Source organism: Mesoplodon mirus, assembly GCF_964341445.2.
Source record: "Mesoplodon mirus genome assembly, chromosome: 6".
Lineage (NCBI taxonomy): Eukaryota > Metazoa > Chordata > Mammalia > Artiodactyla > Ziphiidae > Mesoplodon > Mesoplodon mirus.
The window spans coordinates 55255481-55280342 of record NC_138982.1 but is presented as its reverse complement, the minus strand read 5'-3'; the positions used below and the strand labels follow the sequence as shown (position 1 = coordinate 55280342).

Sequence of the window (24862 nt, the reverse complement as noted above, 5' to 3'; positions counted from 1 at the left end):
CAAGGTAAGTGTCCCACTTAGGCTAGCTAAATTAAGGTGTACACACATGAAAATGAGATCAAGAGGGGAAAGTATTAGTGTGTTTGTATATATATTTGTCCTTGAAATAAAATACTGTGCTTTAAAAAAAAGTCTACATTTTATTCATTCTTGACTTCCGAAAAAGAATGAAGAATTTTAGGCTGCTTACACTAAAAAGAAATGATAATGTAACTTCTAAAAAACATTAACTAAAGAATAAAATTCAGGAGCCAACTGATAAATTATCTAATACAACTCTCCCAATTTAAATTGATCACCTTTGTTTTTTGATTTATGAACAGGAAATGAGCTTTGACTGTTAGGCACCTGGATGAAGAGCCCTGGATTCAGCTTGTCAGAGTCCTGTAACCTGCAAAGACCCTCTGGTTGCACTAGGATCGTTCGACTGAAGTAAGATCTAATTGCTTTAATTAGAATGTAAGACTTTTACTGTTGAATCAACTTTTAATAAGGTGATTTGGCATACCTCTATAATATGCCAATAGCTGCTAATTTTGAAAAAAGAGAAGAGTGTGAGTATCATTCTTTGGCAAAATCGTATTATTCCAATTTCTGTTCATCTTTTATTTCATGGCATTGAGCCCAGGTTTTTTTTTTTTTTTTTTTTTTTGGAAGCATTACCTAAATTTAATTTCTGTGTGGCTGTTGAAATTGGTACAGTTTCGTTGCCTTTGTGGTATCAATTGCTTTTTATACAATTGTAATTTTATTGTAAGTAATCAAATTAGTCTCTCTCTCTCTCTCTTTTTTTTTAAGTTTAACTTGACCCACTATTTTATTTTAAAATGATAACAACAATGCAGTTTGTGCCATGATACAGCAAGTCTTTGCTTTTCTTATTTATTCCAAGTTTATACAGGTCCAGTGACCTTTTGGAACATCTGTCTGTATATGGCCACACATAGACTGTGAACTTCCATGTAGGCATTACAGTTAAAAGACATTTTATTTTATTTATTTTTTTTTTTGCGGTATGCAGGCCTCTCACTGTTGTGGCCTCTCCCGTTGCGGAGCACAGGCTCCGGATGCGCAGGCCCAGCGGCCATGGCTCTCGGGCCCAGCCGCTCCGCGGCATATGGGATCCTCCCAGACCGGGGCACGAACCCGTATCCCCTGCATCGGCAGGCGGACTCTCAACCACTGTGCCACCAGGGAGGCCCAAAAGATATGTTTTAAAGATAGTTCATAGTTCTTCCTGGAAACACTCCTATTTTGAGCAGATGATGCCAGTATATGATTGAAATACTTTTTTCTGTAAAGCACTAGCTGCAATCAATGTTCCAATGCTGGTTCAGGCTTATGTATAAAACTTTACATGGCATGGATGATGCAAAGGCCTACAAGACAGCACAGAACCAAGTGCTAGGAAATCTGAGCAGACCCAGCATGACCACCAACATACTTTAGGAACTTGGATGAATCACTTAACCATCTGAGTATTCCCTCAGTTTTGAAATGAAAGGGGCTAGATTAAACAAGGAAAGGGTGGCAAATTCTTGAGCTTTGAAGATCAGGCATATAATATATGAATTGTATGGAGTGGCTGGGTGTGAGACAATAGGGAATAGTGAGCCTGTGGGGAAAGAGGCTGTGCCCCTTCTAAAGCCATTCAGGTTCAAGTATTTTAAAGCTGGACAAAGAAGTAAATTGTGTGGGGTGAGGAAGGGGGAAGCAGGAGGAGGATTGGACTTGGCTATTGGATTGAATAAATTTTAAGGTCATTTTCAACTCAATATATGTTTGTAAAATATTTTTACTATGCAAAACACAATATTGCCTAGCATCTGTTGAGCTCTGTGTGTGTTCCTTTTTAAGTAATTAAAAATAAATAAGTAAAATAAAATTAAATAGTTTTTGGTTTGAATGTCCCTTTGAACTGTACATTAGAATTGGAGGGAAGGGTGATTTTTTTTACCATAAAGTACTTAAATAATTCATCAGTTTAATATTTTACTCTGAGGATTTCTTTTTTCCTTTAAGTGACCTAGAGTTAGAACTTTGAATCTAGTACCATAATCAAAGAATAAAACCTATTCTATAAATTACCAGTTAGCAGCTTCTTTTTTTTTTTTTTTTTTTTTTTTGCGGTACGCGGGCCTCTCACTGCTGTGGCCTCTCCCGCTGCAGAGCATAGGCTCCGGACACGCAGACTCAGCATCTATGGCTCACGGGCCCAGCCGCTCCACAGCATGTGGGATCTTCCCGGACCGGGGCACAAACCTGTGTCCCCTGCATCGGCAGGCGGACTCCCAACCACTGCGCCACCAGGGAAGCCCAGCAGCTTCTTTCTTAATGAGCATTCACACTAAAAAAATCATGTGAACAAGTAAAGGAGAGTTATACCACCTGTTTGGGACTAGTTTTATGATTTTTTAAGAAGTACCTAAAAGTTCTAGTGTCTTTTGATTAATATTTTAATTAATATTTTAAAACAAGTAGTTTATACGGAAAAAAAGATAGTTGTAGTTTAAATAAGTATATTTTCTAACATAATTTTCTAGCTCCATCAGTTTTGCTTTTAAAACTTTTTTTTCTTTTTTACAGCCATGACATATATTTATTTCTTTTTGTCACATTTTACTGCCTTTTAAACCCATATTTTAGTTGAGAAAATAAGTACATTTTATCAGATGCAAATGGTAATTAGGTTACAAGCCTAGTAGAAGATGGGAAATTGGCCAAGTCAATATACTCTGGGAGTCTTATCTATTCTTTTTGGCACAATTCAAATCAGAATTTATGTCTACAAGAAAATTGAACTCATGACTGTGGGGAGCCATGTGTGTTACCCCAGCGATAATGGGAGAATTAGAAGGAGCTGGGATTCTTATGCCTTTAGTTGTGCCCTCTCAATAGCTGCTTCTTTCTTTGTTACTTCTATAGTTTTTAATTTCATGACCATGTGCAATTGTAGAAGTATGCAAGTTACTTCACATATGATCAATTTGAGAATGGCTGTATTGTGTGAGGTATGCTAGAGCTTTCAGATAATTTTTTCACGTGTTAATAGAAACTGTTACTGCCCGAAGATATATACCTTTGAAATAATGTTTTAAGAGGCTTTTGATACCTAATGCAAGTTCATGTGCCTGATGCACAGTGAGGCCAAACAAACTGAAACATTGGAATTTGAGGCAGAGAAAGGTTTATTGCAGGGCCATGAAAGGAGAATGGGCAGTTGGTGCTTAAAAAAAAACCCAAACTCCTGGAAGGGTTTCAGCAAAGCATTTTTAAAGACCAGGTTGGGGTGGGAGTGGGTCGCAGAGTATGTGATCAGCTCTTGCACAATTCTCTGATTGGTTGATGATGATCAATCCTTAGGTGCCAGAATATCTGGGAGCTATGTTTTCTTAAACACCAAGTAGTTAATTCCTTCCATTTGGTGGTGGTTATCTGAAAAACTCAGGAAATATGCATGAGATACTATCATCTGGTTACTTCAGAGAGGAGCTATAGCAGAGGATATGGGAGAGGAGTCTGTCCCCAGAAAACCCCATAGGGTCCTGCTAGGTTACACTTTCACATTAGATGTTATAGTCCAGCCATGTTGTCATGTAATGTATTTTCTGTCTGTTTCTTTGATAACCAAGTCAAAACTGAAGTACTTGGATGTTAATGCTCAAACTGATCAGAATTGGTTAGATCTGTTCCTTCACTGACCTACTACATCTGACATTAACAAATAGTATCAGCTCTTTTTTCAAACATACTTGATTTCTTCTGAAGGCTCCACATATTGTGGAAAATAAAATAAGCATATACATGAAAATGTCAGCAGATATAAGGTAAACTATACAGGGAGGCTTCTAATGATGTTATCTTATTGTCTTGTTTTATAGAGGCATTTATTTTTATTTATTTATTTATTTATTTATTTATTTTTGCGGTACGCGGGCCTCTCACTGTTGTGGCCTCTCCCGTTGCAGAGCTCAGGCTCAGCGGCCATGGCTCACGGGCCCAGCCGCTCCGCGGCATGTGGCATCTTCCCGGACCAGGGCACGAGCCCGTGTCCCCTGCATCGGCAGGCAGACTCTCAACCACTGCGCCACCAGGGAAGCCCTATAGAGGCATTAAAAAAAAAAAATTTCCAGTGTGATCAAGCATTCTCTTTATACTCTTCAAGAAATAAATTCATATATGTTTATCTTCAATGATTTAGTAACACACAGAGTCTATGGACAAAGTAAACATTTAGACAACAATCATTTCTATATTATTTTTCTAGATTTTAGAGAATTGATGACAGAAATGTCAAATCTATTGCTAGACCACTGATTCTCAACAAGAAAATAAAGTAAAGCAAGCTTCTAAATTGAGGTAGTTAATTGCTACCTTTCTTGTATGTACACCTCATCAGTGATTCTGAAACTAAGAACCCTCAGACTAGAATTCCCTTCATGCTATGAAAGATGCTCTGACATGCACTCATGTTAAGACATGAGTTCACCTTTAGCATTTGACATTTGTTAGTCATGGCCTTCAAATTGTTTAATTAAAATCAAAGTGCCATTGTTTTTAATAACCCAGAAAGAATGGGTATGAATTAAATTAAATGTTTTTTAAAAACATGACAGTGGATTTAAGAGTACCATAGCTCCTGTGTGAATATTGCAGTTGTTTGAAAAATTTTATGAAATATTCTTATTATCAAAATCTAATTTAAGGTTTAATGATGCAGTAAAGTTGAGATGTTCACAAAGAAACCAGAATAATAACAGTAAAAATTTAGCCATAGTTGAGTACAATCTAACCAAAATTTTCTGGTCAATTAGATTTGATTGTGCTGAACAGTGACAAACTACAGAAGTAATTAGAAATCACGTATTAGTTAGTGGCTGGATGCTGGAGTCTGTTAAAGCCATTTTATGCTGCCTGAGGTTTACCACCCCTTCCTGGGTCTCTTTAAACTGAAGCAGATGCAATTATCCCAATTTTTATTTTTCTTGAGGTTCTCACTAAACTGTTTAATAAATGTGATTTGTTCTGGAATTGACTATTTTATTTTCTTTAAGAGGCAGCCTTTCCTTAGGGTACAAGACTAATAAAAAAAAATAGGGCAGTTAAATGATCTAATAGCAGCATTTCAATGGAAAAATAAAACCTAGTATAATAAATAGCTTATAACACTCAGGGGCTCTGCATTTCTAACCCAATTGATTGGAATAGACCCTTGCTTGATATTCTAAGTCCCATACAAGGGATAGATAAGGAAGAACACTGATGGCAAAAGTCTTGAGGAACTTTTTATAATCTGTCCATAAGTATTCCCACGCCCCCAATGTAATTTCATCTAAACAATGTTTTTTTCTTAGTTAATCTACTCAGCATGAGATTAGCTTTGTTAGGAGAAGACTTATAGTCTATTGCCTTTAAAGTACATTTTAATAAATTCATTGAAATATTTTTTTTTGTTTTGAGCTATATTATATACTTACCTAATATAAAATGCATAAAGTAATTTAACCATAATAAATATTTGAATTTCATTGTACCATTTACAGTAGAAATGGTAATTTTTGTATTATTAGAACTTGTCCTTGAAAGCTAAAATATTAATTTTTAAACTTTTTCTTTAAGAATGTTGTATTTCTCTCAGAAGACAATTTTGAAATAATTTCCTTTCTATTCTAAAGAAGTGAAAGAACAGCATTCATATAGGGAATGAAAAGTCAGTCATTAAGAGCTAAGTGATATATTTTAAAGAGGAAGAGCCCCAACTCACTAACTTTAGCTTTATACAGATAAATCAATTGTTACATATCTCTTGCCTGATCTCATAAGTTTTCTGAAGCTTTTTACATATACTCTTTTATATAAATTTCAAATATACCAACTTTTAACCATATTAATCAGTTCGGCAGCAATTCATTTACTACTTGATACTGAAAATTATCTTCACACAAGTAGCTTCATTTCCTTATATAACTGAAATACATCTGTAACATTTCCTTGCAAATTTGACATGTGGTCTCTTATTAACTTACATGGTATGAATTTCATACCTGTGTATATATGAAGTACTTTCTTGTCCTTGAAACATCTTTTTATATTTGTCTTTCCAAGATAACTATTTCTAAAATTGATTTTTTTTCAAGCTGAGTGTTCACCTTTTAAGTAAAAAGTTGTTAGTACTACTGCAAAACTCATTCTCTTATTTCTTTTGCTCTTTTACATATAAAATATTTTCTCCAGAGGTAACATGTTAATATTTTTAAAAATATTCTTTAGAACTTTTCAAAGACAATTTCATACAAATATTTATGCTGAACATTTTATATGCCAGATACTTAATTGGGCACTAGAGGAACAAGGGTAATTATGCTATACTACTTTCCCTCACAATGTTTGCTGTTTTGTGGGGATACAAATAATTACAATGTAGTGTGATATTGTACTGTGAGCATGTAAAAAGTAGCACAGAGTGGGAGTGATATTTTTTAACTCCCAAATACTTATTTCAAGCCCAGATCAATCTCTTTGGCTTCAGATTCAAATATTAGGGTGATCGGATTTTTAGAGAGCCATCTTGTCATACCATGCCAGTCCAAAAAACCCAATATAACATAACATAGTATAACATCACATAATGTAATGTAATTATATGCATGCATGTTATTACTTTAACATTAACATATGAAAAAAGGCATTTATTTGAAATTATAAATATTACTTATTATTTACTTCCTCTTACATAATTCCTAGTAAACAAAATTTCAGAATAGTTAAAATTGCAGTAATAAACAGGACTAATTAAACAATATTTTTATAATGTTTCATTCTATCCTGTGATATAGCAGTTTATTTTAACTATTTTTTGAACTTTTACTAGATATTTAAATTTTATAAGCTATATTAATGTGAATCTTTAAGATAAATAAATTTGAGATTGTAACAGGAGAATTTAAAAGCAAGCCGACTAAGCACAAATTACCTACATTTAATACAAAATAACAATGGCATGTTTCTTTCTGTCTCATAATACAGTAGGAGATTTTTACTCTTTCTCTTTCCTTTTCTGATAATGCTTCTCTGAACTGTCTGCAGGTTTTAGGTCATCATTGTTCTTGTAAGTAGTATTGGTAAAACTGAATATAGTCACATGTAAAACTGATTTTGATTTGAAGCTCTGCTCTTGTCAAGCCCTCTTGGTACTAATCCTGGTATCAGGCCATTGTGATAGCACCAAGCTAAATATCCTCTCAACAAAATCGTTTAATTACTTAAGATTTTAACTCCTTGCAGCAGCAAGTGTTTAAAAGTGCTAGAAATAGATTCCAGATCTATCTATCCACTCTGTATCTACAAGCTTGTTTTGGTGGACAAGCTATTTGTCAGCGAGGTCTTTTGCTTCTATAAATTTACCGTGTAGTCTAACCCTTTGGAAAATTGCCATCATTTCAGAAAACTTTAGAGCACTTTGCATGGCACCATAATTTAAACCTCTCTTTCTCAGGGATAATGGTTTTAAAGTACAGAGATAATTTGAACTTACAAAAATGGATTCCAAATAAATTACAGTTTTAGTTAAAAAATGAAAAAGTCCTCGTTAAACTTGGCTTTCCTTTTCTGTTGATATTTTTTGGAGTTTTAAAATAGTCTGTGAGTGTTTGTCTCAGCCTGAATATCAAACAACTTAGATGCAGTCAGTTCATTTTTCTCTAGATTCCTTATGGCCACTCAGAGTTCATCAGACAGATTTAAAGAAGCAGTCCATAAATGTCTCTTTTGTTTTATTATTTATTTTTCCCTTTCTTCATTCTCATCCTCAATATATTTCCAAATTAGAGAAGGGCATTATTCTTGTCCCATACTTTGGAAATGAATTTATGGCAGGATAACATTTTAACACTTTGTGTGTGGCCAGTGGCAATGATAGCCATTTGTAGGCTCATGTCTAAGGAGAATACATTTCTCCATTTCTGTAAGGTCCAAAATCTCATTAACTACTTCTGCACATTGAGGAAACTGAAAAATGATCAAAAAAGCTTTCATTATGAAAACCTCAATTTCACAGGTAGGTAAGACACACACCCTTTTAGCAGTAGTGTATGTGTATAAGGTATGCAAGATACTTAGCTGGTAATATCTTTGTGTTTTCTTTGGTCAGAAGTTTATAGGCTGATTGGGATTTGTCAAGATTTACATTCACACTGTCTGCCAAATAATGTAGATAGCTGAGTGTGGTAGGCAGAATAATGGCTTCATTAAGATGTTCACGTCCTAATCCCTGAAATCTGTTGAATATGTTATGTTACAAAACAAAATGAGATTAAGGTAGCAGATAGAATTAAGTTTGCTAATCAACTATCTTTAAGTTAGGAAGACTATCCTTGAATATCCAGGTGGGCCCAGTGTAATCACAGGGCATTTAAATGTGGAAGAGGGAGGCAGAAGGGTCAGTGTCAGAGTGGTGTGATGTACAGATTCAACCAGCCATTGGTTGCTTTGAAGATACGAGGGAGTCACCAGACAAAGAATGGAGGTGGGCTCTAGAAGCAGGAAAAGTCAAGAAAACAGATTCTCCCCTAAAGCGTTTAGAAAGGTAAAACCATGGTAATACCTTGATTTTTAGCCCTGATGCCTTGATTTTAACCCAGTGAGAGTCATTTCAGAATCCTGACCTCCAGAACTTTAAGATAGTAAATTTGTGTTGTTTTATGCCATTAAGTTTGTGGTAATTTGTTATGACAGCAATAGAAAACTAGTACAGTGGGCAAAGTCTAGTTTTTATTTGGACAAGGTATTACCATTCTTTATCTTCTCTGTGGTTTTATGATATTCTTATAAACCTCAAGAAGATGATTTAAAACTCCATTTTTCCAAATCAAATCACCTAAGCGCTAGAGGAAAATTTTTTTCATTGTTGATATGATTCAGTGCATCACTTGATATACAGTACTTTAAAAAGCATGATTGTTAATAAGGCCTGACTAAATCAGGTCCATGCTGCAACAGGCCAACACATCAATTATCAAAATTTCTCCTTTTGTTTGCCTACATGGTTGCAACCTCTGAATCAGGAAATGTATCTTTATTCATGTTGACAGAATAATCAAATGGATGTAGGATGTGTGTTTATCCTTGTGGCGTGCCCACAGACAAATACAGTAGCTATTTTTGACTAAGCATTGGTGTTTTGGGGGGAAATAAAAAAAAAGTTTGATTGATTTAGAAGTACTTGCTTGCTTAATCTAGAATCTGCAAAATTTAGACTTCTTATGTGCTTTCACATCCCCTTTTCCACTATGCCCAATCCCCAGTTCCTTTCTGCCTTTTGTATAGAATGCTCTGTCTTAGTTACTTTCCTCCCTAATCCAGCTGTATGTGTCTTTCTATCTGTTAATAAAATAATACAGTTGTTTGGATTATGCTGACACTGGCATTATAATAATTCTCATTTCATTATCTGAAGTCTTAGAAAATGTGGTCACAATATGCATAATGTTAAAATTAAACTAGCTTTACCTTAATACAAAGTACATAGTTAATCCACAGGCAAGGTGAAAGTTGACTGTTAATGCTCACAATTACAACACATTTAGTTTGCAAACGTAAGTAACATCACTCAGAGTCATGCAACAATGGATATTTCATTATTATGAACTACAAATCAGAGTTGACAACGTCAGTGGTCAGAAAAAAAAATAGTGACAGTAACTACTGAAAGTGAATCATCTATGCCATATCCATTTGAAGCTAAATAGAGTACTACTTTTAGGCTCAATTTTTTTGGCTGCTGTACATATTTCGTACTTTCCCCCTAATCTTCTGTACCCATTTCTGAAAATCAGGATATTTTGCACCCTGAGGAGGGGTTTCCCAGGATGTGGGAATTTTAATGCTGAAACCTAAATAGTGTCAGGCAAACCTGAATCATTGGTCACTCTAAGACCAGTGAATAGCTTTGGATGTGATTGGTATTCAACATATCTAAAAATTAGTCTTCTTTCCCTTAGATATGATGACAATACATTTTCTCTCTTGGTGTATTGCACTAAATTGATCAAACCAGAAGCATAGGAATCATTGCATTACACCTCTTAATCCCCTTTTCAGTAATTCACTAAGTCCTAAGACATATTTTAAAGTATGTTTCATTCTATTTTATGAATATCAGTGCCTTCCCAGAGTTCCAAAAATTATATATATTAAAAAATGTACAGAGAAAAGTTTGTCTCCTTTCCACCTTGTCCTCAGGCTTTCCAGTTTCCACCCTGGCTAAAGCAGTCATTGCTGTGATCAGTTTCGTATGCATCTGTATGAATATACATGCAAAGACAGATAACCGTTTTTTATTCTGTCTTCCTTGGTAAAAATCACTGTCATTTGAAAAAGAAAAGAATGGGCATCATATAGCAGTCAGAGGTTCTTAGCAATTCTAAAATGCACCTAGGTAAATATTTGCCAGCCTACGACCTAGGAGATTAAAAAAAGTACCTTGAATAAGTTGAAGTTAAGTCCTGGTTCTGCTCTTTGGGTATAGCTTCCCAGTGTTTGTGCTCCATGGATTTTGAATTTTTGGCTTTACTTTCTGGAAGTACCTTTCATTTTCACTATCCTCCTTTGTTACATAAAGAAGGTGTTGGAAAGTATTCACTTATTGGTGACTGAGCAGCTTTCTTAGCCTGCTTCCCCCAACAGGAAGTTGGAAGCTTAGTGGTCTTTTACATGTCTCATCTAGTCACAGTCTCTTAGCAGATGCAACTCTCTCAAAACCTTTTTTCCCCCAAGTATGTTTGATTGCAGTCAACTGTGTATGCCATAAACCAGTTGACTCTCTTGGATATTCTACGTACGCAATTATATTTTTATGTTGTCTGCAGTTAGTAATAGTTTTACGTCTTCCTTTCCAAAATATTTATTTATAATTTTTTTTAAATTTAGTTTTTTGGCTTATGTTTCCAGTACAGTGTTAAGTAATACTGATGACTGAGAGCTTTTCCTTGTTTTTGATTTTGTTGGTAATGCTTCTAGTGTTGTCCTACTAAACATGACAGTGGCTTTTGGGCTAAGCTAGATATATTATATCATATAAAGTAAATTATCATCAGTTTTATTTTATCAAGTATTTTAATCCAAATGGTTATTTAAATTTTGACAAATGGCTTTTCAGTCTTTTATACAAAGAGAATAAAATGTTTTTCTTCAATCTATTAATTTGCTATAAAAATTTATTAATAGACTTCCTAATATTGAAAATTCTTAAATTCTTGGAACAAAACTCACTTGGTCATGATGTAATGTTATTTTTGTGTACATCTAGATTTTATTTGCTAATAATATTGGTTTTAGGATTTTCCTTTGATATTCAAAAGTGGCATTGACTTGGTTCCTGTGTGTGTACATGCAGCCTTTTTTGGATCAGGATGTTTTCTTCAGTACCCTATATTCTGGAGAGATTTTAGAAGCCTTGAAATTTTTGATCTTAAAGATTTTTAAAATTTCCCCGTGGAACTATCAAAGACCGCTGCTTTTGGATTTATCTACTGACAGATTTCTCTATTTCTTCTATGTAAATCAGTCTTCAGATTTTCTGTCTCTTCTGAGGTCAATTTTGGCAAATTATATTGTCTTAGAAAATTATCCATTTTGGTTAGATTTTCAAGTTTACTTGCATGGTGTTTAGCAGCATTATGATTCTTTTAAGTTTATTCTTACTGTGGTTATCTTTTATTTATTTTGTATATTTCTACCTTATTACTTTAAAAAAAGAAATTTGGCTTACTAGTGATTTTCTTCTTTTCAAATAATAAGCTTTTGAATTTATTTATTAATTCTACTATGCTTTTAGCTTTTTTATTTACTGCTTTTTCCTTTGTTAACTTGTTCTATTTTGCTTCAATATAATTTGACATTTCTTTTCAAACTCGAAATCAGTTTTCAATACAGTATTAGTGATTTTCTTATGGATAAAATACTTAAGAATAATAATTACCCCCTAAGCAATGTGTTTATCTTTTAAGAACTACATTTTTCAGGAGACGTTGGAGTTATGTAGTCCATATGTAGCTCCATAAAAAAATGTAGATACATGTAGAGGCATAAAACAGTATGGCATGTTTTGCTAGAGCAAAAAATTTGAATGATATACTACTGTAGATTAAACTGAGCCAGATTATGGAAAGCCTTTTTACAGATTTATTTGTGTGTACTCTGATGTTAGCTTTTCCATGCATATAAGGCTTGTGATGTATAATTAACATTTATGTATCTATCTGTATGTGTGTTTTGTGTTTGTATGTATTTCTAATAATTTTCTAACAAAATTACTATGTTGTTGATCTCCTTTTTTCCCTTAGGATTTTATTCTAAAATTAGTGGGGAAGTTTAAATTATAGTGCAATTTTTAAAAATTTCCTTCCCATTTATCATCTTTAAATTAGTTTTGAAATTTTAGATTTATACTTTTAATTCTTTTGATTTATGGGGAAAGAGACAAGTATTGTATCTTAAGTTCATGCTTTTTATATTTAGTAGGAGTACTCTGAAGGACTAAATAGCTATGCAACCTCTGGTCATTAGGAGTGCTAAGAAGGCAAGCTTGAAAGGTGTGTGTGTGTGTGTGTGTGTGTATGAAAGTTTAGAGTTGTTTACATTTCCCGTCTTCTAGCCATTGGTCATCCTTTGTCTGTTCTAGCTACGTGACTGCTATGGATTGAATTGTGTCCCCCCACCCCGATCCCCCAATTTTAAGTTGAAGCCTTAACTCCCAATGTGATGGTATTTGGAGTTTGGAGAGGGGGTCTTTGGAAGATCATTAGGTTTAGATGAAACAATGAGGGTGGGACCCTCATGATGGGATTAGTGCCTTAAAAGAGACACCAGAGAGCTTGCTTTCTTTCTCCTACTTCCTCTCTCCACCTGCATGCACCACAAATCAAAAGAAGGCCATCTGAAGACACAGCAAAGATATGGTTGTCTGCAACCCAAGGAAAGCACGCTTACAAGGCACAGACCCTGCTGGCACCTTGTTCTTAGACTTCTAGTCTCCAAAACTGTGAGGAATAAATTTCTGTTGTTAAAGCCACCCAGTTTGTGGCATTTTGTATGGCAGTCTGAGATGACTAAGGCAATGACATGCCACTTCATTATAGAAGACTCTGCTAGCTATTGTGTCTTTTTCAAAGTAGTAAAAAGATAATCATTTTTTACCATGCTAGTGATTAATATGGGAGGTTGGATATATTTGGAAAATGGGATTGTTTTTCTTTAAAGATACATATCTTTTTTTAAAATAGATCTTTATTGGATTATATTTGCTTCACAATACTGTGTTACTTTCTGTTGTACACCAAAGTGAATCAGCCATATGCATACATATGTCCCCATATGCCCTCCCTCTGAAGCCTCCCTCCCATCCTCCCTATCCCACCCCTCTAGGTCATTGCAAAACACCGAGCTGATCTCCCTGTGCTATGCTGCTTCTTCCCACTAGCTAACTATTTTTAAAAGGCATATCAAGAAGGATATGCAGAGGTATAGTAAAAAAAATGTGAGTTTATAAAATGAAAATATTTTATTAAATTTCCAATTCAGAAATTATTACTTAATAGGCTTAAATTCTTGGAAATTCATGATTCCTGTGTTAATGAAGATTGGCAAAGTATGAAATAAGGACAGCATATTTCCACATAAGCAAAATTAGAGAACTGTATTTTTAACATTGGGAATTTTGAATTGCTTGCTTAACAGTGGTTCAATGTGGGTTGGGTCAGAATATAAGTATCATTAGACGAGTTTGCCTTGTGATTAATACCTATAACTGTGGTTTAAAAATTTTCAATCCTGTTCCACTCAAGGGATAGGACACTCTCATTAATAATGGCAGCTAAGGATGCTTTTCTTGTTTTACATCACTTAGTCCTCACTACCATCCTTTGTGAGAGGTTTTATTATCCTTATTTTGCAACAAGGAAACTGAGAATAAGAAAGGGTAGGTGCCTCTTCCAAATTTATATAACTACACGGTGGCAGAGCTAACATTTAAATTAATTTATCCCCTTAACCATTGAATCAAGATTTTTTGAGTATGTGACTAATGAGCTTCTCCATTTGGTCAAAAGTCTGGTCAAGTTAAGATTCAACAAACTTTTGTTTTTCTTAGTTTGTTACACATTTTTGTTACATTTTTGTGAAATGCCAGATACCTTCTTTAAAAAAATTTTTGAGCTGCCTCTGCTTTGCTTGTGTCCTAAACTCATATATAGTCTGCCTTGGAAGAGTCCAGTTCTGCATACTGGCAGATAATTTAACAGAGAGAACAAGGCACATGGTAAGTCTTGAGAGAAATAGGACATATTTCCTGTTTCCAATGACTATTAGAAATTATTTTCTTACAATACTTATTTTATAAAATGGCAAAGCGAATAGTTTATCCTTGACTTTAATAATCCTCATCAGATTTAAGACATTTGCCTGATATATAATAGTTAGAATATTTCTAATCAAAATATCTTTTAATGTCTGTAATTCCACTTGCCAATATGGTCCCAAATACGAGTCTGCATGACCATGATTCTGCTGTCGCAATTTCTATGCAGTAACTTTGTTCATAGGTCCATTGTGTAGGCTGAGGTTTTAATCCTGTAGCCTGCTGTGTTTATTGATCTATTTCTTAATAATTTCATATCAGGCAATCACACGATTCACAAACTGTCTAGGAGGGAAGAAACACACACATTTCCATCAGCAGGAGATTGAAGTAGTTATGCATTTAGAGGCTATACTAAGGATTTTAGTCTCATCTGTGTTATGTAGAATGATTGTGAAGCACCGCAGTGAGACTTTTAGACCAATCAAAATTACAGCTTTCTTGTTCTAAAATATGAATGTTTCTTTAAAGAATCATTTTGGTATTTGCCTAAGGTTGTTTTCTCCTTCAGTTTGAATAGGATGTGAAATTTTCTAAGTCCAAATTAGGTGGTTAGCCAAGCAGTAATCAGTAATGTTCAGTCTTTGCTCTCAAATGTGCTTTTTCCATTTCGTGGCTCTGCTGAGTGTCTGGACTTCTGCTCTGTATTCTGGGCCAGGCAACATTCAGCTATTCTGATGTCACCTCTGCTGCATCTACTGGAATAATGATTTTTTTCTATGTACACTCTTTAGCAAAATCACTATTTTTATAATGGCTTTTTAAGGAAGTTTGTCAAAAGCCTGGTGCCAAAGAACATTAAAGTTATTTAGTTAAATTGAGAAACCTCAGAGCAAAATTAAGATGAAACTATTAAATTAATCCTATTCTTTTGCACTCAAATATATGCAGCCAACACTGTCTTCTGTCATGGAAAGACAGAGCACTGCTTTGCACTGAGGGAGAAGCCAGTGCCTGAGAGCAGAGAAGTAGGTGAATTTTGAAATACAGTGGTACTGCAGTGTTTGACTTGCTCTGATTCCTGATCTCACAGCCAGCCACAGAGAGCTATTTGTTCTCAGACATGCCCTGACCTCTCGTGTCATCTTGCTTTTGTCCATGTTCTTCTTTCTTCTTAGAGCCCACTTCTCAACCTTGCTTACTTGGAAAACTCCTATCTCCCATTTTTCAAGATTACTGACTTTCTTTTGTATTTCCTGATACCCTTAGGCAGAAAAAAAAAAAAAGTTCTCTTCTCTGTGTCCCTATAGTATGGCCAATCTATTTCTGTTTTAGCATTTTTCACAAAATAATTATCTCTATATATCTGTCTTCATTCATTAGTCTCTAAACTTCTTGAAGACAACAGAATTGTGTAGTTATTGTTGTCACTTCTGATCAACTGCCTTTGTTAAGGAGGGGAAGTTCCAAAACTTGGAGATCACTTTGCTTGCAAAGTGTTTGAATAGAAGTACTCAAGTCCAGAGAAGTTAAGCAAAGCACCTTTGTTCTGCATAAGAATAGCTAAAAGATTTTGGGCAGGTGATAGCAAAGAGACCAAAGGCAGGGATTCCATGGCCGAGGCAGCCAGTGAACAAGGCTGGGATATCACTGAGGGGTGGTCATGCTGCAGGGTAGTCTGATTAGATGCTTAGCCAGAGAGACTTTGGCAAATAGGCATGACTTAGGAGCATTTTGGAAGTGGGAGCCTATGGCATGTAAAATGCTCACCTTCTCCTCTGACTTTTCTACAAAATAGTATCCATTGTTCACCATTGATTTTTGCTGCTAGAACATAGTTTGAGGAAACAAAAAGAGATGCTATTTTTTTCCTCAAGCTTAGCCTGGGGTGAAAGCAGAGATAACAAGTCTAGGGATAGATGGACCTCTAGTTTCCAGTGAAAACCTCAGAAGTGACAGAATACCTGGGACGTGATGGTACTCAATGAATCGATGAGCAAAGGAATGAATGGTGAATTCTTAGCAAAATACAGGAGGAGCCAGTAGAGTAATTGATTTTAACTTTTTTTTCAGTAATTCAAACTTCTTTAAAATTAGCAAAGGAGGAGAAAATGCACATACTAACCTGAAAAGTTACTACCGTTGTCCCTTGCAGCTGCAGGAAGCAAGGTCTGTGAGCAGGCACCCTCACTTGCCTCAAGACCTCAACAACTCACAGCAGGGACCAGCCAGGATCCCTGTCCTGGCTCCTTTCAGTCCTCAAAAAGAGACAACCACAGAGAAGCAGTTTCACATTTTAGAATCTTTTCTCACCATCTTGATGAAACACAAATCTCCCCGGGGTGTAATGTATTTTATTTTTTTCAAGGAGGCAGCATGATTTAGTGAAAGACAGTGGAGGAAATCTGTTTAGGTCCTTGTACCAGCACCTTCTCACCTTCATTAATTACCTTCAGGTTAATTGATGGAATAATAACATCTAAAACTGGTAAAGAGCTAGGGATATAGTAGATACTTAATGACCTTTCCCTCTCCTCCCTTATCTGTTGGCTGTACCCTTGGCATAAGAAGTCATCAGATATGCCAAGGGTCAATTTCGATAGAGTGAATGAAGTACATGTAGCAGGAACACTTGAGGGTAGCATCTGGGCACAGGATGAGTACTTGAAAAATGAGGAGCCTCAGGCTCAGAAGACAATTCCCCCTTGCCCATTGTTGCCTTAGGCTTGCCTTTGGGGTGACCTTTTGCCATGCTTTCATCAGCTGCTTAGCAGCATAAGAAGCCTGTCCAGGAGCAACAGCTTCATGCTCGTCCAGTCCCTCCTTAAACTATAGATTGCTATAGACTGCATGTGTGTTCCCTAAAATTCGTACATTGAAATCCTAAGCCCCAAGGTAATGGTATCAGGAGGTGGGACCTTTGGGTGGTGAGTAGGTCATGAGGGTAGAGCCCTGATGCTTGGGATTAGTGCTCTTATGAAAAAGACCCTAGAGATCTAGTTCGTCTCTTCCACCATGTGAAGATACAAAGAGAAGATGCTGTCTATGAACTACAAAACAGGTCCTTACCAGACGCTAAATCTGATCTTGGAATTCCTAGCCTCCAGAACTGTGAGAAATTTCTGTTGTTTCTAAGCCCCCCAGTCTATGGTATTTTGTTATAGCAGCCTGAATGGACTAAGACAGAGACATTTTCATATTGTTGAATGGCTTAATGGTCTTGTAACGTGGATGAATATTTGGTCTGCCTAGAATGGGTTTAACACTTATTTTCATTTGGATCATGAAAAAGCAGGTACTTTTTTTCATACTGCTGCATCACTTAGTTTAAAGAAAGGAATTCAAACAACACTTTACAGTGAGATTAATTGCTGTTCTCTACTGGGCATTATCCAGACTGTGTTCTTTATCTATAAAAATGCCTATGTCTATAATTTATAACAGATTTTAGAAAAATATGTGTGTGCAAATAATTATGCCAGCAAACTTTTTTTTTTTTTTTTTTTTTTTTTTTTTTTTGCGGTACGCGGGCCTCTCACTGTTGTGGCCTCTCCCATTGCGGAGCACAGGCTCCAGACATGCAGGCTCAGCGGCCATGGCTCACGGGCCCAGCCGCTCCACGGCATGTGGGATCTTCCCGGACCGGGGCACGAACGCGCGTCCCCTGCATCGGCAGGCGAACTCTCAACCACTGCGCCACGAGGGAAGCCCCCAGCAAACATTTTATCTAGTTATAATGGAAGTACTTTCATACACATATTTTCTTCTTTTGATAGTAGAAAACATAAGATTTGTTTCTCAAGAAATTTAGAATTAACTAGAAAATTTGTTTTGCATTTATGCTACCAAAATTACTTGTGTATTTGGCAGCTGGGATTAGTCTACTATTTGCATTATTTTATAATGGCTGCACTCAAGGCTGTGTTGTCAATTTGCACTTAGTCAGTTTATTTAGAATGATTCAGATGTTTTAAATGTACTTGTTTTTAGATAGGAGAAGAAAAGACCATGTATCCTTTTTACAATTTACATGAAAGATCCAGATGCAAATTTATTTGCCTATTCAAATTCTTCTCATGGTTTGTAAGAGATGAAATTCTCATTTCCCACCCAGATTGATTTGAACATTGTGTGCTGCCTTATTAATTGGTAAACATGCAGTTATAAAGATGCTTATGTATCCTCCTTAAAGTTTTTCGTTAACTCTTGGAAAAGAGGAGCATACAAAATTTAGGAGCAGGAATTGTGTGTATTACACATTTTGATGGTGTAGAGGTTCATTAAAAATTAGTTTTCAAGTAAAGTAAATTTTTAATCATCTATAAATAGATCTGTCATAATAACTGCTAAATAGAATTTTAAAATTAGGGTAAGACTAAATCTAGTACTGTATTTCTTATGCTGTGTAATACAGTAATAATAACTTTTATTTGACTAATGTTTTATGGTCTACAAAACATTTCATGAGCATCTTATTTAAACTTCCAATTCCCTATAAAGTAGATAGAGCAGGCAATAATTTTCTTCCCATTTTATACTCAAGGAAGCAGATTCTCTCAAGGGTGAAGCTGCAGAAAACAATGGAAGAGCTGCATTCGGTACCCATAGGCCTTCTCTTTCTGATATCTCCCCTACATCTCCATGTCATTCAAGCCTGTGCATGACCCCACACTGCCAGTCATTTTTCTTCTTGTTTGCAAAAAAGGCCTTCCTACATAGAAGCTGTGATAGTGATTCTGCAGTAAAGTATAAAAAGACAGTTGAACTTTCTAACTAATGGTAAATTTCCAAGGTCAGCCAATATCAAAGACATTGTCTGGATTCACTCACATAGAGAAATCATTCATTCATTCAATGGGGACTATAATTAGGGACTATGGGCAATTCAGATAAGTGAGCCCCAGATTTAGTGTGATCCTTGATTCATTTTCAGATTTATTTGTGGTGGAGAATTTAATTACTCATCTGTTTATAACAGCACTGAGAACAGGTCACAGGGCTTTGTCAGAAGGGCAGCTGCATGTGGACAGGCACTGGGTAGCCTCTGCTGGGCTCTTGCCATTCTTGTTGCTGTTTCCTAGGTGTGTAGGTTTATAATACAGCTATTTGTGATGGATTTTTGGCTAGACCCGGGGTTGGCAATATTATGAACATGGGCATTCATTCCTCTTTGAGAAGAAATTTTCCCTTGTCATGGCTAACTACATTATATACACTTGTTTTGAATTCTATTCAATTGTCTTAGTTTTTTTTTTTTTTTTTTTGATCTACTTCCAATTTTTGGTTTTTGTGATTGTCTAAATCTAGTAAGCAGGGCAAAGAGAAAAGAAATGATTTCTTTTTTGGACAAAACCAGTGTGTGATCTCTTAATTCCTAATGATCCCTGTATAGCTGATACAGTACCCAAAGGTTCTCCATGGGCCCTTTAAATATAATTTTCCCTTTCTGATCTCAGATCCTAAATCCTTTCCACAGCAGTGCACACTGCAGGCTGTCACCTAATCTCACATGTCATATTGTCTTATATCCCTTCTATTTCTAAAGAAAATAATTGTTCCAAGTGAATGGTGCTATACCAGCATTCATTTTCAAGTGGTTAGCAGTATCTACCTTATAATGATAATTGTATTTTATTATTGTGATTTGAAAAATTTCATGGAGCCCCTGTTTATGAATTATATTATTAAAGCCACTTGATATTTTTTACATTGATAGGAGTTGGAAAACCTAACACACCTGCAAGTTTTTAGAGTAACTAGAAGCCACTAAGTTCCTGTTCTAAAAGAAAGCCCAAAAAGTGGAATAAAAGATATTTTTAATATCTTATAGTAGAAAAATAACAAATTAAAGCTTACTATATGACATGTAAAATGCATTTTTTACAATATTCTAGAAACAAATTTTAGGAGCAGCATATGCTTTGAATTATATGTAAATACTTATATTTATTATGATTTATCTAACAGAGAGAATATAAAGGATGCTGTTATATTTGAATTCTCTGTTTCATGTTGCTCATTGCAGGTAGATATTATGTTTCATAGTTTAGAAAGTTTCACATCTCTGTGGCTATATGTTCAATATTATACCTTCCAAATCTATAGTCACATATATTATGTATTTTTAAGCCCTATTGAATTTTTCTAATTTTTTTTCATGAAAGAAAACAATGCATCTATAGTAAATAATCTTTCTATATACATATCTTCTAATTTATTAGGGACCTGCTCATATACACATATTGAAAATTTTAAAATGACTTCAAGATCACTTATTACATGAAAAGCATTTTTCACTTAAAAGTCCGACATTTAACATGTAGTAATTGGAAATAAATCTTCAGTAATGATATTGTGAAAGATAAACTACTGGGATGTATTTTTGAAAGAGAAGAATTTATAATTAAGTATAATGTGAAAACACAGCTTTGTGCTTTTTTTTTTCTATTTTCTGGGAAATGATAAACAAAGGGGAGGGTAGTAAATTGGGAAGAAAGAGGATGAGTCACATAGTTGAAACACTTCTGAAATTCACCATTGCAACCATTTGAAATTAAATGCCCTGCTAAAAAAGATTAAGAGTTAAGTCAAATCTCCATTTTTAAAATTTGCCCAGTATTTAGATGCTGAGGGAGATCACTGTTGTATGAATGCAGTAATATTGCCATGATAGAAGGTTATTTTTCTTTCATTCAAATCTTCAAATGATTATTCAGGCTTCTGTAATTTCATGGAGAGATTATTGCCACTTGTCTTTGTTGGTTAAATGACCTGACAAAACACTTCCTAAGCTTTTGGTATTTGGAAAAACATGACATTTGGCTTTTTTTTTAAAATAAATTTATGTATTTTATTTATTTATTTATTGGCTGTGTTGGGTGTTCGCTGCTGTGCACGGGCTTTCTCTAGTTGCGGCGAGCAGGGGCTACTCTTCGTTGTGGTACATGGGCTTCTCATTGCGGGGCACAGGCTCTAGGCATGCAGGCTTCAGTAGTTGCATCACGTGGGCTCAGTAGTTGTGGCTCACGGGCTCTAGAGGGCAGGCTCAGTAGTTGTCAGGCTTAGTTGCTCCGTGGCATGTGGGATCTTCCTGGACCAGTGATGGAACCCATGTCCCCTGCATTGGCAGGTGGATTCTCAACCACTGTGCCACCAGGGAAGCCCTGACATTTGGCTTTTGTTTTTCTTTTTTATAAATACCTGGAAAGTACAATCTAAAGATATTTTGAGATCTTTAGATTACTTCAGATAGCATATCACAATCAATAATTTATTTATGCTCTATTGTTTATGGTTATAAACAAGGCATGATATGGCTTTGATTCAGTTTGTCTTTCTGAACTTTTGAGCCAAATTTCTAAAACTTGGCATGAGAAGTACACTTGAAATAAACATCACTTACCTGTGCAAATCAGGTAATTACTCACATAGCTACCTACCAATTAGTCACTTATTGATGCAATTAGCTGGATGTACAGCTAATTTGGGGTAAAGAAAATAGATATCAGTTCAAAATGAGGACAGCCTAAAATCTAGCTTAGTGGTTAGTTTCATTTAGGATAAGGAATCCTCAATCTCAAGCAAATATAAGAGTTTGAAAACAATTTTAGGTATTGAGGGTAGTATATAAAAAATATGATCATTTGTTCTGGTTTCACATAGTTGGTATTCCTGGCTCAGATCTTGGAAGGAATTAATGCTTTTAGGAAATGTGGGTCATTTTTATGCTGACTCTTTTATCCCCCAATTTAATTTATTTGTTTGTGTTTGTTTATTATTTCTGCTGTCTTGAGTTATAATTACATATAAAGTTATAAGATATTTAAAGTGTACCTTATGATGATTTGATATACATTGTGAAAGGATTCCCCCAGCCCACTCTCTAGTTAATGAACACATCCATCACTAGATGAATTTTCTTTTTGATATGTGTGACAACATTTAAGTTCTGCTCTCTTAGCAAATTTCAATTATACAATACAGTGTTATCAATTATAGTCACCATGTTTTACAGTAGATCCTCAGACCTTTTTTACATTATAGCTGAAAGTTTGTACCCTTGTACCAACCTCACCCTGTTTTTCCCACTCCCCAGCCCCTGGCAACCACTTTTATACTCTCTGTTTCTATGCGTTTGACTTGCTTTGTTTTGTTTTAGATTCCACATATAAGTGATGCCATGCAGAATTTATCTTTCTATGACTTATTTCACTTAGCATAAAAACCTTGAGGTCTATCCATGTTGTCACAAATGTTTCATTTTTTTTAAAGTGGTGGAATAGTATTCCTTTGTATATATACCACGTCTTCTTTATCCGTTCACTTATAGAAGGACACTTAGGTGTGTCCATATCTTGGCTATTGTAAATAATGCTGCAGTAAATATGGAGTGAAGATAACTCTTCAATGTCCTGTTTTCATTTCCTTTGAATATATATCCAGAAGTGGGATTATTATATCAACTGTTAGTTCTATTTTTAATATTTTGAGGAACTTCCATACTGTTTTCCATAATGGCTGTACCAATTTACATTGCTGTCAACAGTGTACAAGGGTTCCATTTTCTCCACATTTTTGCTAACACTAGTTATCTCTTGTCTTTTTGGTGATAGACATTCTGACAGGTGAGAGGTGATATATCATGGTGATTTTGATTTGCAAGTCCCTGATAATTAGTGATGTTGAGCACCTTTTCATATACTCCATTGGCCATTTGAATGTCTTCTTGGAAAAGGGTCTATTCAGTTCCTGTATCTATTTTTTAAATAGATCACTTTGTTTTTTTGCTATGAGTTATATGAGTTCTTTATGTATTTTGAATATTAACCCCTTATCAAATATATGATACACACCTGTTTTCTCTCATTCCATAGGTTGTCTTTTCATTTTGCTGATGGTTTTCTTTTCCATGCAGAAGCTTTTTAGTTTGATATACTCCCATTGTTCATTTTTGTTTTGTTGCCCTTGGCTTTTGGGGTCGAATCCAAAAGAAATCATTGCCAAGGGTAATGTCAAAGAGCTTACCCCTTATGTTTTCATTTAGAGTTGTATGGTTTCAAGGCTTACATTCAAATTTTTATCTATTTTGAGTTAATTTTTGTGTATGGAGTAAGACTGTGGTCCAGTTTCATTCTTTTGTATGTGGCTGTCCAATTTTCCCAACACCATTTATTGAAGAGCCTGTTCTTTCTCCATTGAATATTTGTGACTCCTATGTTGTAAATTAATTGACTGTATATGATTAATTTATTTCTGGACTCTCTATTCTTTTCCTTTGATCCATGTGTCTGTTTTTATGCCAATACCATACTATTTTGATTACTATAGTTTTATAATATAATTTAAAATCAAGAAGCATGATGCCTCCAGCTTTCTTCATTTCTCTCAAGAATGCCTTGGCTATTCAGGGTCTTTTGTGGTTTCATTCAAAATTTAGGATTTTTTTTTCTATTTCTGTGAAAAAATGCAATTGGAATTTTGAAAAGATTAATTTAAGTTATAGATGGTTTTAGGTAGTATGGACATTTTAATAATATTAATTCTTCCAATCATAAGTACAGGACATCTTTCCATTTATTTGTGTCTTCTTTGATTTCTTTCATCAGTGTCTTATAGTTTTCAGTGTACAGCACTTTCACCTTCTAGTTAAATTTATTCCTAGGTATTTTATTCTTTTTCATGCAATTATAAATGAAATTATTTTCTTAATTTATCTTTCTGAAAGTTTATTATTAGTGTATTTAAGCATAACTGATTTTGCTATATTGATTTTGTATCTTATAACTTTACTGAATTTATTAGTTCTAATAGATTTTTTGTGAAGTCTTAGGGTTTCTCTGTATAATATGTCATCTTCAGATAGAGACAGTTTTACTTCTTCCTTTTTTATTTGGATGCCTTTTATTTCTATTTTGCCTAATTGCTCTGAATAGGAGTTCCATTACAATATTGAATAAGAGTGGTGAGAGTGGGAATCCTTGTGTTGTTCCTGATCTTAGAAGAAAAACTTTCAGCTATTTAACATTGAGTATGATATTAGCTGTGGACTTAGCACATATGAGGTTTATTATGTTGAAATGCATTCCCTCTATACCCAGTTTATACCTAGCCAAAGCTTTTCTAGTTTTCTTATCTTTTCAGAAAAAAAACAGCTCTTTGTTTCATTAATCTTTTCTGTTGTCTTTTTAGTCTCTAATTTATTACTGCTCTGATTTTTGTTACATCCTTTCTTCTACTAACTATGGCCTTCATTTGTTCTTCTTTCTCTAGTTCCTTGAGGTGTGAAGTTAGGTTGTTTATTGAGATCTTTCTTTATTCTTAATGTAGGTGTTTATTGCTATGAACTTCCCTCTTAGAGCTGCTTTTCCTGCATACCATAAGATTTTGTATTTTGTATTTTCATTTTCACTTGTCTCAAGATAATTTATTTTTCTTTTGATTTCCTCCTTGACCCATTAGTTGTTCAGTAGGATGCTGTTTATTTCACATATTTGTGAATTTTCCAGTTTT

General features: G+C 34.8%; 1 protein-coding gene across 5 annotated transcripts in view; it reads left to right on the top strand.

The window, feature by feature from the left end:
* The window catches only part of NAALADL2 (N-acetylated alpha-linked acidic dipeptidase like 2), a 1538215-nt gene that overhangs the window by 346095 nt on the left and 1167258 nt on the right, over positions 1 to 24862 (top strand). For all 5 annotated transcript variants that reach the window (XM_082624729.1, XM_082624727.1, XM_082624728.1 and 2 more), the window contains one exon: positions 324 to 432. The gene's annotated coding sequence lies outside the window, so the exon portion shown is untranslated. The remainder of the gene's footprint in view (positions 1 to 323; positions 433 to 24862) is intronic.